Raw genomic sequence first — 14,456 nt, 5'->3', positions numbered from 1 at the left:
ACACACACACACACACACACACACACACACACACACACACACACACACACACACATCCGCAAAAAAATAAAGATATCAAAGATAATCATTTCCGTTTTCACAACTTGATTTTCGTATTTCTAGGCGCAAGGCGGAGAAGGAGGAGGAGGAGGAGGAGGAGGAATGCAAAGAGACCAAGCAGCAACAAATCTTGAGGTATTTACTAAGCTGTTTGGGTAACTATTCTACACTCTCTATTGATATGAGAGACAGGACAGCACTGAAGAAGGTTCCTCATCACCCATGTGTCCCTCCAGCCGAACGTGGCTGAAAAAACGTAGTGATAACATGTGGCAGAGAAAAACCACATGGAGTTTGAGAGGATAGTGAGGAAAAGAATTGTGATCTACGTCTGCTTTGTTTATGGAGTAAGTGGTTGACAGATGTGTAATGTGTTGTGTGCATAGCAGGTGGTGGCACAGAGTGGTTGTCGTGGGGTGGTGCGGCGGCCTTGTCTGGTGCTTGTAGGGAGGCAGCAGTCTATCAGAAAGAACGAGGAAGACGAAGACGAAGAAGAAGAAGAAGAAGAAGAAGAAGAAGAAGAAGAAGAAGAAGAAGAAGAAGAAGAAGAAGAAAGAAGAACAACAACAATAACAACAATAACAACAACAACAACAACAACAACAACAACAACAACAACAACAACAACAACACTACCACTATCATCACACCAACTACAACAAACAAAAATGTAAAAAAAAAAGTTTGGCAAAGCAACAGGAGAAGGAGGAAACAGGAAGAGGAAGGGGAAAAGAGGAAGAGGGAAGGAATGAGGGACACCATGAATACTCGGAGCGTGGCGGTAGGGGAAGCAGTAGGCAGTAGAGGAGGGGGGTGGAGGGGGAAAGGAGTGTTAGAAAGAGGGAGAAGGGAAGGGGAAAAAAATAGCTAAAACTTCCCCCATATCTCTGGCCGCCCTCACGTGATCTGTACTATAAAACTGAGACCAACTTTTACCAAGGGGAAACTTTGCTTCGTCCAGATCCCGAGTATCAAGGTGCACAAACCCTCTATAGGGGAAGAGGAGGAGGAGGAGGAGGAGGAGGAGGAGGAGGAGGAGGGCTGGGGAGGAAGAGGGGGAGGAGCAAATGTTGTGTTTACAGAGCAAGAGAGAGAGAGAGAGAGAGAGAGAGAGAGAGAGAGAGAGAGAGAGAGAGAGAGAAATGTAGTTTCTATCAATATTTCTTTTCTTTGTACCCTTCGCATCTGACGAGAGAGAGAGAGAGAGAGAGAGAGAGAGAGAGAGAGAGAGAGAGAGAGAGAGAGAGAGAATATGTGTGTGTGTGTGTGTGTGTGTGTGTGTGTGTGTGTGTGTGTGTGTGTGTGTGTGTGTGTGTGTGTGTGTGTGTGTGTGTGTGTGTGTGTGTGTTGGTGTGTGTGTGTTGGTGTGATCCCGTGAGGTGGACGTGTAGGCGGGAAAGGAAGCGCCAAGGACAGACGGAAGCTGCAATCCTGTGTGAGGGAGAAACGCATTGCTACACACGCAACAGTTCCTCATGGAAGGACACGTGGGGGAAGGAAGGAACACGTGTGAGCACCAGGACGCCTCTTCCTCCTCCTCATAATTTAACCCCCACAGTTCTTCGTCCACCTTGTCCTTTCTCCTTCTTCTCCCCCTTCCTCGTCCTCTTTCTCTTACTTTTTTTTAACACTTATTTCTGTCCTACTTCATATATTTCCTATTTTTTTATGTTTTTTATATAATTCTTTCTTCATCATATGTTTTAGTTACTTCCTTATTTTTTTTCACTACACGCCTCCTTATTTACATTTATTTGCCTTATTCCATATACTTTCTTTTTCTTTTATTTTTTTTGTGTGTGTGTTTTAATTACTGTCTTCATTCTTTCCTTATACGTCTCTTGGTTTTCTTGGCTCTATATGTTTGTCTTTTTCCTTTACATTTTAGTTCAACACTGTCTTCTCGTTTTCTCTTTTTTATTTTGTCTTAGTAAGCATTTTCCTTGATTATGTTTTTTCTTATGGGTATCTATTAATTTTTTTTTATTGTTATACGAGTTTCTTGTTTTCATTTGTGTTTATATTTTGAAATTTCTTTCTTCTCCTTCTATATTCCTCTTCAACTTTATTTTCTAGTCCTTCCTCCTGTCATAATGTTTCTGGCTTATTTCCTTCGTCCTTCTCCGTATGTCTTGTCATCATCTTTCATATTTAATTTTCTTGCCTCTGCTTTTATATTCTTACTTCTCTAACTTTTTATTTCTTTCTTACACTTCTTCCTTACTACTTATTCCTTCATTTCTTTCTTATTCAACATGTTTTTTTTTATTTTCTATTTTTTTTTTTCCTCTTATTACACTTTTTTTATATTTTTTTACTAATAAACCCTGAAACTCTCTGCCGACGACTTAAATTTTCTTGAAGGGCAAAATGTCAAGGCACTTCCAAAAATTAAGTTGGTAAATTATTAGAAGTTCGAGTTCTAAATTATCTACACTGTACATTTAGGGGCAGTAAATGGGCAGCCTTTTTTTTTTTTTTATGAATTTTCGTGCCCTTGTGCCCGTCTCCCTCACACATAAGTGAAAGAAAAAAGGCTTTCGTTTCTACGTATTTATTACCTCTTCTTCTACGCCTTTTCTGTATTTCCTCCACTGTTAACACACAAAAACGCCTACCCACACCCAACACACACACAAATACTCACTCACTCACACCTGTCCTCTCACTAATTCACCAACAACACGCATACACACACACAGGTATTGAGAAAAAATGTAGGCCCACGTTACAACAAAAACAATAGAGAAAGAAAAAACTATTCTCCCTCAGCCTTCCATTCTCCCTCCACCACCACCACCTCTATCTCCACCAGTACCTCCACCAACGTTCCACCCCCAACCTAGACTGCCCACCGAGCCCCTTTCCCCTTCTGCTTCCACCCCCGCCACCCACCACCCCTCCTCCTACGTACTCCCGCAATCCCCCTTCCTCCTTCCACTTCTCCCTCCTTCCTTCCGCCCCACGGTCGTCCTTAAGTTGATAAATTGGATGAATAAATCGGATGTTACTGGCTGGCCAAGGTTGTGTGTGTGTGTGTGTGTGTGTGTGTGTGTGTGTGTGTGTCTTCTGAGCTACACTACACAGTCCGGTTTGTTTCGTTCTGTCCCGTCCCATTACAAATAGATTGGTACTGTTTGCGATAAGGGTACAGAGGTAATTGACAGTAATGGCGTACCGTAGGGTGCAGGAAGATGTGCGTGAAGTACTTCTGGAGCAGTATGCTAAGGAGAGAAAAACATTTTTACATGAATGATAAAAGGAATGATTTATAATTTATGTTTAAAGTGAGGCTGGGGAGGGGGAGGAGGAGGAGGAGAAGGTGGTGCAAGTGCAAGTGGTGGTGGTGGTGGTGGTGGTGGTGGTGGTGGTGGTGGTGGTGGTGGTGATGGTGGTGGTAGAGGAGGAGGAGGAGGAGGAGGAGGAGGAGGAGGAGGAGGAGGAGGAGGAGGAGGAGGAGGAGGAGGAGGAGGAGGAGGAGGAGGAGGAGGAGGAGAAGAAGAAGAAGAAGAAGAAGAAGAAGAAGAAGAAGAAGAAGAAGAAGAAGAAGAAGAAGAAGAAGAAGAAGAAGAAAAAAAAAAAGAAGAGTGCAAATTGCGAGCAGGAAGAAAAGAAAACAACAGACGAAGGAGGGGAATGCCAGTGAATTTAAATTTACAAAACACGAAAAAAAAAAAAAGGAGAGAAAACACCAAGCGGAAATCTTTATAGCTACATTTACTACACTGGAATTCAAACCATTAAGTAAAAAAAAAAAAAAAAAGAGAAAGATGATGCTAAAATGATAATGATAATAAAATAATGAAATAGTGCAAGGGATGAATGCATTATACCCAGGACACAGGAAGTACAAATGACTGTACTATCTGAAACACGAGTGGCGAGAAAGATATTGCTGTGTTTAAGTCAATCATCTGTGCGGAAAATAATGAGATATGAAGACTTGAAGACATTTTGCTACCACATTCTTTGTCCAGTCGTTGTGTTTTGTTCCTTTCTCTCTCTCTCTTTTCTCCTTTTTTTTTTTTTTCTTGATAAGCGTGTGAGGAAGGACAGCAAAGGGTACAAAAAAAAAAAACATCGGGGAAAGGTTAGCGAGGAAGGAATGTCCACTTTGTTACCGTTTCCAAAATAGTGAAATAAAAAAAAAAAACATAAATACTTAACAAATATAAGGAAATATGTTCTATACTATTATTAACCAGACTGTGCAGTTATAGGAAACACTTGTATCCTCATAATGATTACTGTACAGTATACATTTAAAATCTCAACACGTTATTTCCTCCGTCTATTTAAACTGAACTATGTACAATCATCTTACTCTATCGTGTGTGAAATGTTTAAGGTGGAGCAATAGTGTCCTTGTAGGTTTTGTCTTATCAGTAATGCTGTAATAGCTTTAAAAGAAGATAAGAGATGAGTGTTTTCTTTTTTTTTTTTACTTACAAGGTCACCTCTCACCTTCTTTCACCTTCTTTATGACTTAACCTAATCTAACATAACTAAACCAATCATGATATTACTAAACACAACCTGACCTAATGCAGCATAAATAAATCGTACCAGAGAAAAGAAAACATAGCATAACACAACATAATGTAACATAACATAACCACAGCAAACCAAACCAAACATAAACAAAAGAGACGAAACGCAACTAAACCTTACCCAACCAAACCTGACCCAATCAAACTTAACCAACGCAAACAAAACAAACCCTAACCTAACCAGAATTAACCAAACCTTCACCACAAAGAATATAAAAACGCCATGAACTAGATTTATCACCATTCCTCGTACTCACTCGTCTCCATCCCCACTACTTATCATTCCCCATCACCACCCATCACCCCACCACCATCCATTACCACTCAACCACCCGCTATCACCACCCATCACTCCTCCATGCCTCATCCCCACCCCCATCACTCACCACTCATCACCGGTAAAGATCTGGTGTACAGTTTAGTTAGAGGAGTGAGGAAGGCAAACTACTAATGTGTTATTCCTTTACCTTGATTGAAATGGTGCTTCCTGTAAGTCAGCATGATGAATTCACCTGTGGGAAGAAGAGAAACAGGTGAATATTAATAAGTCTCTCTCTCTCTCTCTCTCTCTCTCTCTCTCTCTCTCTCTCTCTCTCTCTCTCTCTCTCTCTCTCTCTCTCTCTCTCTCTCTTTCTGTTGTCTTCTTCTTCTTCTTCTTCTTCTTCTTCTTCTTCTTCTTCTTCTTTTCCTTCTTCCTCTTCTTTTTCTTCCAGCTACTCCTCCTCTTCCCTATTCCCCCTCCTCCTACGTTTCTCACTTCAGATTAGATAACGCTCTCTCTCTCTCTATCTCTCTGTCTCTCTCCTCTCTCTCTCTCTCTCTCTCTCTCTCTCTCTCTCTCTCTCTCTCTCTCTCTCTCTCACACACACACACACACACACACACACACACACACACACACACACAAACATGTTCCTGCCCAATGTCAGCTGAACAAATAGAAACATTTACAACTACGCTTTGTTTGACGCATTTTTGCACCTGAACGCTAACATGAAATAAAAAAAAAAAAAGATAAATTATAATAGCAATTAATATACTCGGATATATAAACGGAAACAGACCTACACACGGGAATATACACGTGCATAAGAGTTTTCTAGGGGGTAAATATACATATGTACGTAATATAGAATGACATGAAGTCTCTCGCATACTCAGCCTCATTATTCTTGTTCCATGTTCATAATTCCGGACTGAAATAAATACTGTATTGTGTTCCGCAAACGTATAGGAAACAAAATACGTTTCTTTTTTTTTTCTTTTTTCTTTTTTTAATTTTCACTTTTGTTGTGTTTTTGACATATTTAGTTGCGGTTTTTATAGCATTGTGTGACGGATTATTCTCTCTCTCTCTCTCTCTCTCTCTCTCTCTCTCTCTCTCTCTCTCTCTCTCTCTCTCTCTCCTCTCCAAATGTAATTCCCTCTCACACACTCGTGGAAATGACAGCGTGAGGAGGTGGAGGAGGAGGAGGAGGAGGAGGAGGAGGAGGAGGAGGAGGAGGAGGAGGAGGAGGAGGAGAAGGAGGAGGAGAAGGAGATAACAAAATGGTCCGCGAATTATCAAGAGAAGAGGAAATAAAATAAAAGTAAGGAAGTAAAGAAGTGTAAAAGGAAAATGAAGGACTAACAGGAGGTAAGGAGGCTAAAGAAATGATGAGAGAGGAGAGAGAGAGAGAGAGAGAGAGAGAGAGAGAGAGAGAGAGAGAGAGAGAGAGAGAGAGAGAGAGAGAGAGAGAGAGAGGAGGAAGAAGAAGAAGAAGAAGAAGAAGAAGAAGAAGAAGAAGAAGAAGAATACAACAACAACAACAACAACAACAACAACAACAACAACAACAACAACAACAACAACAACAACAGCAGCAGCAGCAGCAGCAGCAACAACAACAACAACATCACCATCATCACCAACATCACCATCAACAAAAGCAAAATCAAGAAAAGAAGACGAAGAGCAAAACAAAGACAACAAAAAAGAAAAATTAATTAAAAAATAGTGAAGAAGAAGAAAAACGACGACGAGAAGAAGGAACAGGAGAAGGAGGATGAGGAGAGGAGGCAAAAGGTAAACAAAATAGGCCCTTCACATGAATACCAATGGGGAGAACTAAGGGTAGACCACCGGGGCGGCGCGGGGAGCCACACAACACATAAATTTATCAATGGTTCCCGGGAGTAGCCAGGGGAAGGGAGGGAGAGAGGGGGAGAGATGTAGAGAAAGACAAGGATGGACAAACAGGGAGGAAGAACCAGTGGCGCAGAATGGATAAGAGGGCTGTCGAGAGAGAGAGAGAGAGAGAGAGAGAGAGAGAGAGAGAGAGAGAGAGAGAGAGAGAGAGAGAGAGAGAGAGAGAGAGAGGCTTGTCTTTTGCTCGAATGGAGAATGCAAGGACACGGAAATGAGAAACTATGTAAAGAGGGTTTTTGTGAGAGACAGAAAATAACGGAACGATAAGATACGAACGCCGGAAGATGCAAAAAAAAAAAAAAGTAAAAAAAGAAAGAAGGACAAGAAGGAAGGGAGGAGGAGCAGGAGGAGGAGAAGGAGGAGAAAAAAGGAGGAGGAAGAGCAAGGAGAGGAAGGGATATCCTGGGGTATTTAAGCAGGAAGAAAGACGTGAAAGAACAACGGAAAATAGGAAGGAGGAGGAGGAAGAGGAAGACGAGGAGGAGAAAGGGAATCAGTGAGGTATTTTAAACAGGAAGAGGAGCTTGTAGACAATGGGACAAGGACATCTGAGAGAGAGAGAGAGAGAGAGAGAGAGAGAGAGAGAGAGAGAGAGAGAGAGAGAGAGAGAGAGAGAGAGAGAGAGAGAGAGAGAGAGAGAGAGAGAGAGAGAGAGAGAGAGAGAGAGAGAGAGAGAGAGAGATTGGGGGAGGAAGAGAAGGACGTGAGGGTGGACAGAGAAGGAGGAGGAGGAGGAGGAGGAGGAGGAGGAGGAGGAGGAAGCGGAGGGAGGAGAAGGAAGAGGAAGAGGAGGAGGCAATAAGATATGGGAAATTTATTTGTTTTGAAAGTACCTGCGGGACGATTTTTCCGCAACTTATTTGAATAAAGAAATAGACTTTCCATCCATCCACGTGTGTGTGTGTGTGTGTGTGTGTGTGTGTGTGTGTGTGTGTGTGTGTGTGTGTGTGTGTGTGCTTCTACAAACTCCAGCTGGACTCCATATACACGTCTCTAGGTTAAGCGTTTCTCTGCTACATAGCACATCGTATTCTCATTTGAAGGAAAAACACTAACGTATTTTTTTCTTGCTTTATCCTTGGGCTTTCAAATCACTAGTACCTGGACGTTAAAGTGTACTATAAATAAGGTCGCCGTGGCCTAGAAACCTCAGAAGAGCTTGTCTTACATGTCTATCTGAAACCTATTTTGTGTTCATATATTTTATTTTTTTTCCAGACACATTTATTTTAAGCCTTTCCACACGTCTATATTTCTGTCTACGTATATAGTTATTTACAGTGTATTTATGTTTGTCTATCTTTCTGATTTTTTTTTCTTTTTTTATGTCAAAGATACTAGCTAAGTGAACAAAAAAAAAAAAAGAAAAACTCTCGCTCAACCTGCACTTCCAATAAAATCAAGTTAAGTGTAAATAAATAAATGAATAAATAAAAGTTGGTCATTTTAGTTCCAGGGGTATTATTTGAAAAAAGGTCAAATTGTAGGAAAGAGGAAAAATCTGAAACTTATCTATCTAAAACTTACCTACAAATATTTCTAACAACAATATCCGTCTACTAATCAATCAGTTTATCAATCCGTTCATTTTCCTGTAAGTACTGCTGTAAGTGGCGGAACGTGTGAACGTGTGACTGGCCACGCACTCACCAAGTACTCACCAATACGCACAAGTCATGCTCAAAGGCGGTGTACGTATGCAAATGTCCTAAAGCATGTTTATGTGCATGAATGTGCAGTTTATACGTAAAATGTAAACACAGATATTAAAAATCTCTCTCTGTTTTGCCTTCTGGTTTGCTTTTTCATTCTTCACATATTTTCTCTTTTCGATTTTCCTTTGTCATTCTCTTGAATCACTCATCTTTTCTCTCATAACATTCAGTGATTTCTTCTTCTTCTCTCTCTCTGACTCTCTCTCTCTCTCTCTCTCTCTCTCTCTCTCTCTCTCTCTCTCTCTCTCTCTCTCTCTCTCTCTCTCTAGCGTATCACAAGCAGCTTCGTTAGGACCAACATATCTGCTGCTCTTTGCACTTCTCTTGGGTTCCTTTGTGTTAACTATCCACACTTTCTGGTAACAAATAAAATGGTGATGCTACCATTTCTAATCTTACAGACTTAAAACACTCCTTTGGTAAAATAAAAGATCATTTTAAGATTGATAAAGGCACACATACACACGCCCAATCTCTCTCTCTCTCTCTCTCTCTCTCTCTCTCTCTCTCTCTCTCTCTCTCTCTCTCCTCTCTCTCTCCTCCTCTCTCTCTCTCTCTCTCTCTCTCTCTCTCTCTCTCTCTCTCTCTCCTCTCTCTCTCTCTCCACGACAACCATCAACACCACCACTATCACCGGCACGACCCAATACTCCCTTCATCCACACACACACACACACACACACACACACACACAGTCCCATCCCATCTCTCCTCGTCCTTCTGGTGCTCCTCCTCTCCCTAACCAACACAAACACACTTCCTCCCAGACCAATTTCGGTGCTGATTTACCGTGTTGCAAATAACCCTAGACTCCCCACGCCCTCGAGAGCCCCCGCACCTGCTTCTGGTGTACTTTGCCACACCCTACACCAGACAGCGAGAGAGAAGAGAAGGGAAAAAAAAATAAATAAATGATACACTCAACCACGTAGCTACCCCCTACCCCCTACCTCTCCACACCTGTTCCTCAGTGCCGCACCTTCCTCCCTCGTAACTCGTGAGGAATGCTGCTTCAAGTGTCGAGTGCGAACCTCACTGAACTTTTGAAGGATATTACTCTACTGGTGCAAAAAGGAAAGGGGAAAAATAGCATGAAAAGGATGGATGGAAAGGAGGACGAGGAAGGAGAGCAGGAGGAGGAGGAGTAAGAGGAGCAGGAGGTGGAGGAGTAGGAGTAGGAGTAGGAGTAGGAGGAGGAGGAGGAGGAGGAGGAGGCCCCGTGAGATGCGTGGATTCAGCAAGTTATGCATAGCTTGTGATCTGGCGGCTCTAAGGGGGGGAGGGGGGGGGATTGTGCTGGTGGTGGGATTTGTTGGGGGATGAGAGAGAGAGAGAGAGAGAGAGAGAGAGAGAGAGAGAGAGAGAGAGAGAGAGAGAGAGAGAGAGAGAGAGAGAGAGAGAGAGAGAGAGAGAGAGAGAATTGGCATTTTCCTTGAAGTGAAGTGGCCGAGAGAAGACATCACGCCTTGCCTCGCGAAAATAAAATGCGAAAGCTAAAGAAATCAACAAATAAGAAGAAATAATAGCAATCCTTAAACACTGCACTGTATGTTTTATCTTCCCACCGCCAGACCAGTAGAAATCAAGGAACAAAAACGCCACGTGAACGAGGAACGCCCCGCTCACCTTACTTTTATTGCCGCGTCCCTGTCTATGTTCTTCACGGCCACGCCTCGCCCCTCCCCTGGATACCTACAAGTGAGACGTAGCATTAACTTCACAATGTCGCTCGTACAAGAAATATAGGTCGACTTGATTCATGGCAGACTTGGTGTGAGTGTTACCAACGGTCATCCCCACCACTATTAATACCACTATTAATACAACACCACTACCACCAATAACTCGACCACATCTTCCACAATCATACCAACGCTCATCTCATCAATATCATTAACAAAATATCAATAGCTCAGCCACCAGCAGCCCAGAAATCCAGTAGCAGGAACAGTAGCAAGTACTAGAAAAAATGCTGTAAATATTTCCACTACTATAATGATCCAGGGCCACGCCGTTACTGGTGGTCCGAGGCGTCCTTTTACAGCCTTGGGGACGCCACTGCAAATCATTTCCAGCCTAACGTCTAGTTGGGTGTGGTCTTTATGTTCAAGAACAAAATAACAGCAAATAATGTTGGCGACTCACAGGAGCCTAAATTTATTCCAGCACAAACTCCCTACAGGTAATGGACGAGCGTGGCGGGACATGGGGAAGCCTGCAGCTGGGTGGGAGCTCACTGCGCGGTGGGTTATAGGCTGAGGCTCCTGGAGGGGACAGTTCCTAGGTCTAGAGCTGGCGGAGCCTAGCCTTCCATTGTTGCACCACGTCACTCCACTTACTACGATGACCGTGTCACAATTACCTCATTATATTCAGAAAAGTATTATGATTAAAGAGATTTACTTAGTTACATTTAACAATGGTGACCTGAGCCATAAACTGTTGCACACGCTGAGAGGCATCAGGGATACGTTATAACATACCCAAAGGACAGCAGGCGGCGGGCAGGCTCAGCAAGATGTTGGGCGGCCCATAAATAGCTACACCTATCTCGTCGTCTTTTGGTCAGCGTAACCAGCAGGAACTGCACCACTGTCCGGCACCTGCTGCCTCACACCACCTTCGCAATCTGTCTTCCTGCTTCTTCATTCAACACCGCTTCTCCTGTCTTGCGTATTCCTCCAAGCATTTTCTTCTCTGGGCTTATCAAAATGTATCATTTTATACTGAAACACATCCAGTACATCATGCATGGGTCAAGCAGCATTTTGCAGGGCGAGGCACAAAGCAAAGTGTAGGAGCAGCAGGCTCAGCTGTGTTTAGTGCTCCTCGAGACTATCTGCTCAGAATGGTCACCACGCCACTCCATTACCCGCGACTCTCTCCTTGGCTGAGGTGAGTGGGCCTGAGTGCGCCGCTCAGACACTTGAGAGAAAGACTCAGGCCACTTTTCTATCGCTACACTTGTCCATGCTGGCGACACGTGATGGGTACAGGAGTACATGACTCTCTCTCTCTCTCTCTCTCTCTCTCTCCTCTCTCTCTCTCTCTCTCTCTCTCTCTCTTCTTCTTCTTCTTCTTCTTCTTCTTCTTCTTCTTCTTCTTTTCATCATCATCATCATCAGCACCATCATTATCATCTTCAACGAAACTTCTATGTGAAGCAGTACATCAAAAAACAGCACCACCACCACCACCACCACCACCACCACCAACAACAACAACAACAACAACAACAACAACAACAAAATGACATCCTTGTTTGCCAGCGTCGACAAACACGATGATGATGATAAGATGGAGATAACACCTGACAAGTGCTTCAGAGATGACCAGGATTTCTTTACGCAGAATATGACAACAAAAAAACACGAACGTCGCCACGAGTGGAGGCAACAACGGAGACTCAAATGAGGACGAATAAATTTTGACTCTTTGGTGCAAATCATCGACACAACCTTCCATGACGCATCAAAGTGGGCGAGTAAGACGTGTGTGGACTAGAGTGGTACTGCAGGTGTATAAGTACATCATAAGGGAGGCGTGTGAGTGTGTGCAGGGAATGAAGTAACTGCCAGGGACAAAAGAATGTACGTACGTAACATGCGTCGCCGGTGCGATAGCTGTGAGGGCGCACCTGACAGAGAGAGAGAGAGAGAGAGAGAGAGAGAGAGAGAGAGAGAGAGAGAGAGAGAGAGAGAGAGAGAGAGAGAGAGAGAGAGAGAGACGAAAAGACACGTGTTGAAAAATTTGCGAAAATAAATAGGAGACAAAAATAATTAATTGATATATAACTACAAAAAATTAATAGTGAGCAAATAAAAAGAACAGTGAAAAAGAAAAATTGATGAGTCAGTTTTAAAAATAACGATTACAATAATACGTCATGATGGCTTGGTTTAAAACAGAACGATAGCCTGTGATGGAAATTAATGAAGAAGGGTAAGAGAGAGAGAGAGAGAGAGAGAGAGAGAGAGAGAGAGAGAGAGAGAGAGAGAGAGAGAGAGAGAGAGAGAGAGAGAGAGAGAGAGAGAGAGAGAGAAAGGCTTTTTTGATCTGCAGTAAAACCATAGCAGATGCTGCTGCTGTAGCTGCTGTAGCTGCTGTAGCTGCTGTAGCTGCTGTTGCTGCTGCTGCTGCTGCTACTGATGATGATGATGATGATGATAATAGCAGTACAAATCGACGTGGTATAGAGTCACACACACACACACACACGCATACTCGTACACACACATCCCACCTCAACACCACCACCAATACCAACTCTTCAGGAAGTAAACAGTTCACGCAGGGAAGCCACAGAACGCCTGACTTGGGATCTCTCTAAAATTTTTGATTGGGGCAGAGCAATCTTAGTGTTGTTCAATGCCTCAAAACTCAATTCCTCCATCTATCAACTCGACACAACCTTCTAGACAACTATCCCCTCTTTTTCAATAACATTCAACTGTTCCCCTCTTCTACACACTGAACATCCTCGGTCTGTCCTTTACTTATAATCTAAACTGTAAACTTTACATCTCATCTCTAGCTAAAATAGTTTCTATGAAGTTAGACGTTCTGAGACGTCTCCGCCAGTTTTTCCTTAACTTTCCAGCTGCTAACTTTGTACAGGGGCCTTATCCGCCCATGTATGAAGTATGCTTCACATGGGGGAGGGGGGGGTTCCACTCATAACGCTCTTCTAAACGGTGTGGAATCAAAAGCTTTTCATCTCATTAACTCCCCTGTCTTCAGCCTCTTTCTCATCGCCACGATGTTGCGTCTCTAGCTGTCTTTTACCGCTATTTTCATGCTAACTGTTCTTCTGCTCTTGCTAACTGCATACTTCCCTCCTCCTGCTGCCTCGCTGCACAAGACTTTCTTCTTTCTCTCGCCCCTATTCTGTCCACCTCTCTAATGCAAGAGTTAACCAGTATTCTCAATCATTCATCCCTTTCTCTCGTAAACTCTGGAACTCCCTGCCTGCTTCTGCATTTCCGCCTTCCTATGGATTGAATTCTTTCAAGAAGGAGGTTCCAAGACACTTATCCTTCAATTTTTGACTACCACTTTTGGACCTTATTCGGGAACCGACATCTCAGTGGGATTTTAAATTTTTTATTTTTTTATTGGAGTTTTGTTGCCCTTGGTCGGTACGAACATAGAAAAAAAAAAAAAACTACCCCCACATATTATGTTGGTCGTCGCAGGAAAAGAGAGAGAAAGAGAATGAATCACGCACTCACTAACTGAATAGCTCACCCCTCGTCGTTTCCGTTCATGATTCACCTCTAAAAACTGAGCAAAAATAATGCACAGAGTCTTTTTAAAAAATTTTCCATCTCTTCCTGGAAACTACAATAATAAAACTACCTTTCATTTTCACATCCATATTTTTTTTACACAAAACTGAACAAACGTTGCTCAGTGAAATAAAAGAAAAAAAAACAATAAAGTCAAAACGCTGTTACTGAAAGCGGAAAACCAAAAATATTAATGGCGTGATATTTGCAATTGCACCTGAACACAACAACACAGCAAGTACTGAAGTCACTAATGGGAGGAGAAGAAGAAAAAGGGAGTAAAAAAAGGCGTAGGGAAGAAGAAAAAGAAGTGAGAAATGGAAGAAAGAGGTGAAGTGAAGAAAGGGAAGCAGGCGGAAAGGATGTTTGAAAATGGATGAGGGAAACAGGAAGAGAGTGTAAAGTGAGGGAGTTAGAGAATATACAGGTGGAGTGAGGGATGGTGAAAGGAGGATGGAGGAAAAGAGAAGAAAGGCAAGAACAAGAAAAGAAGAACAAGAATAAGAACAAAAAGAAGAGAACAAGAATAAGGAGAAAAATATGAAGAAGAGAAGAAAAGGGGGAGGAGGAGAAGAGAAAGCAACAACAACAGTAAATGACAAGATTAATAAAAGTCAAATATAACACACACACACACACACACACACACACACAC

The 14,456-nt window shown here is 42.6% G+C and overlaps 1 long non-coding RNA gene across 1 annotated transcript in view; it reads right to left on the bottom strand.

The window, feature by feature from the left end:
* Positions 1–11,460, bottom strand: part of LOC135108253 (uncharacterized) — a 13,637-nt gene extending 2,177 nt beyond the window's left edge. The window contains exons 1-2 of the long non-coding RNA XR_010272175.1: positions 10,997–11,460; positions 5,078–5,122 (exon numbers count right to left, since the gene is read on the bottom strand). This is a non-coding gene — a long non-coding RNA (uncharacterized LOC135108253). The remainder of the gene's footprint in view (positions 1–5,077; positions 5,123–10,996) is intronic.
* Positions 11,461–14,456: the final 2,996 nt, after the last annotated feature.

Source organism: Scylla paramamosain, chromosome 17, assembly GCF_035594125.1.
Source record: "Scylla paramamosain isolate STU-SP2022 chromosome 17, ASM3559412v1, whole genome shotgun sequence".
Taxonomy (NCBI): Eukaryota; Metazoa; Arthropoda; class Malacostraca; order Decapoda; family Portunidae; genus Scylla; species Scylla paramamosain.
The sequence above is the reverse complement of the archived record's forward strand: the minus strand, read 5'-3'. Positions and strand labels throughout refer to the sequence as shown.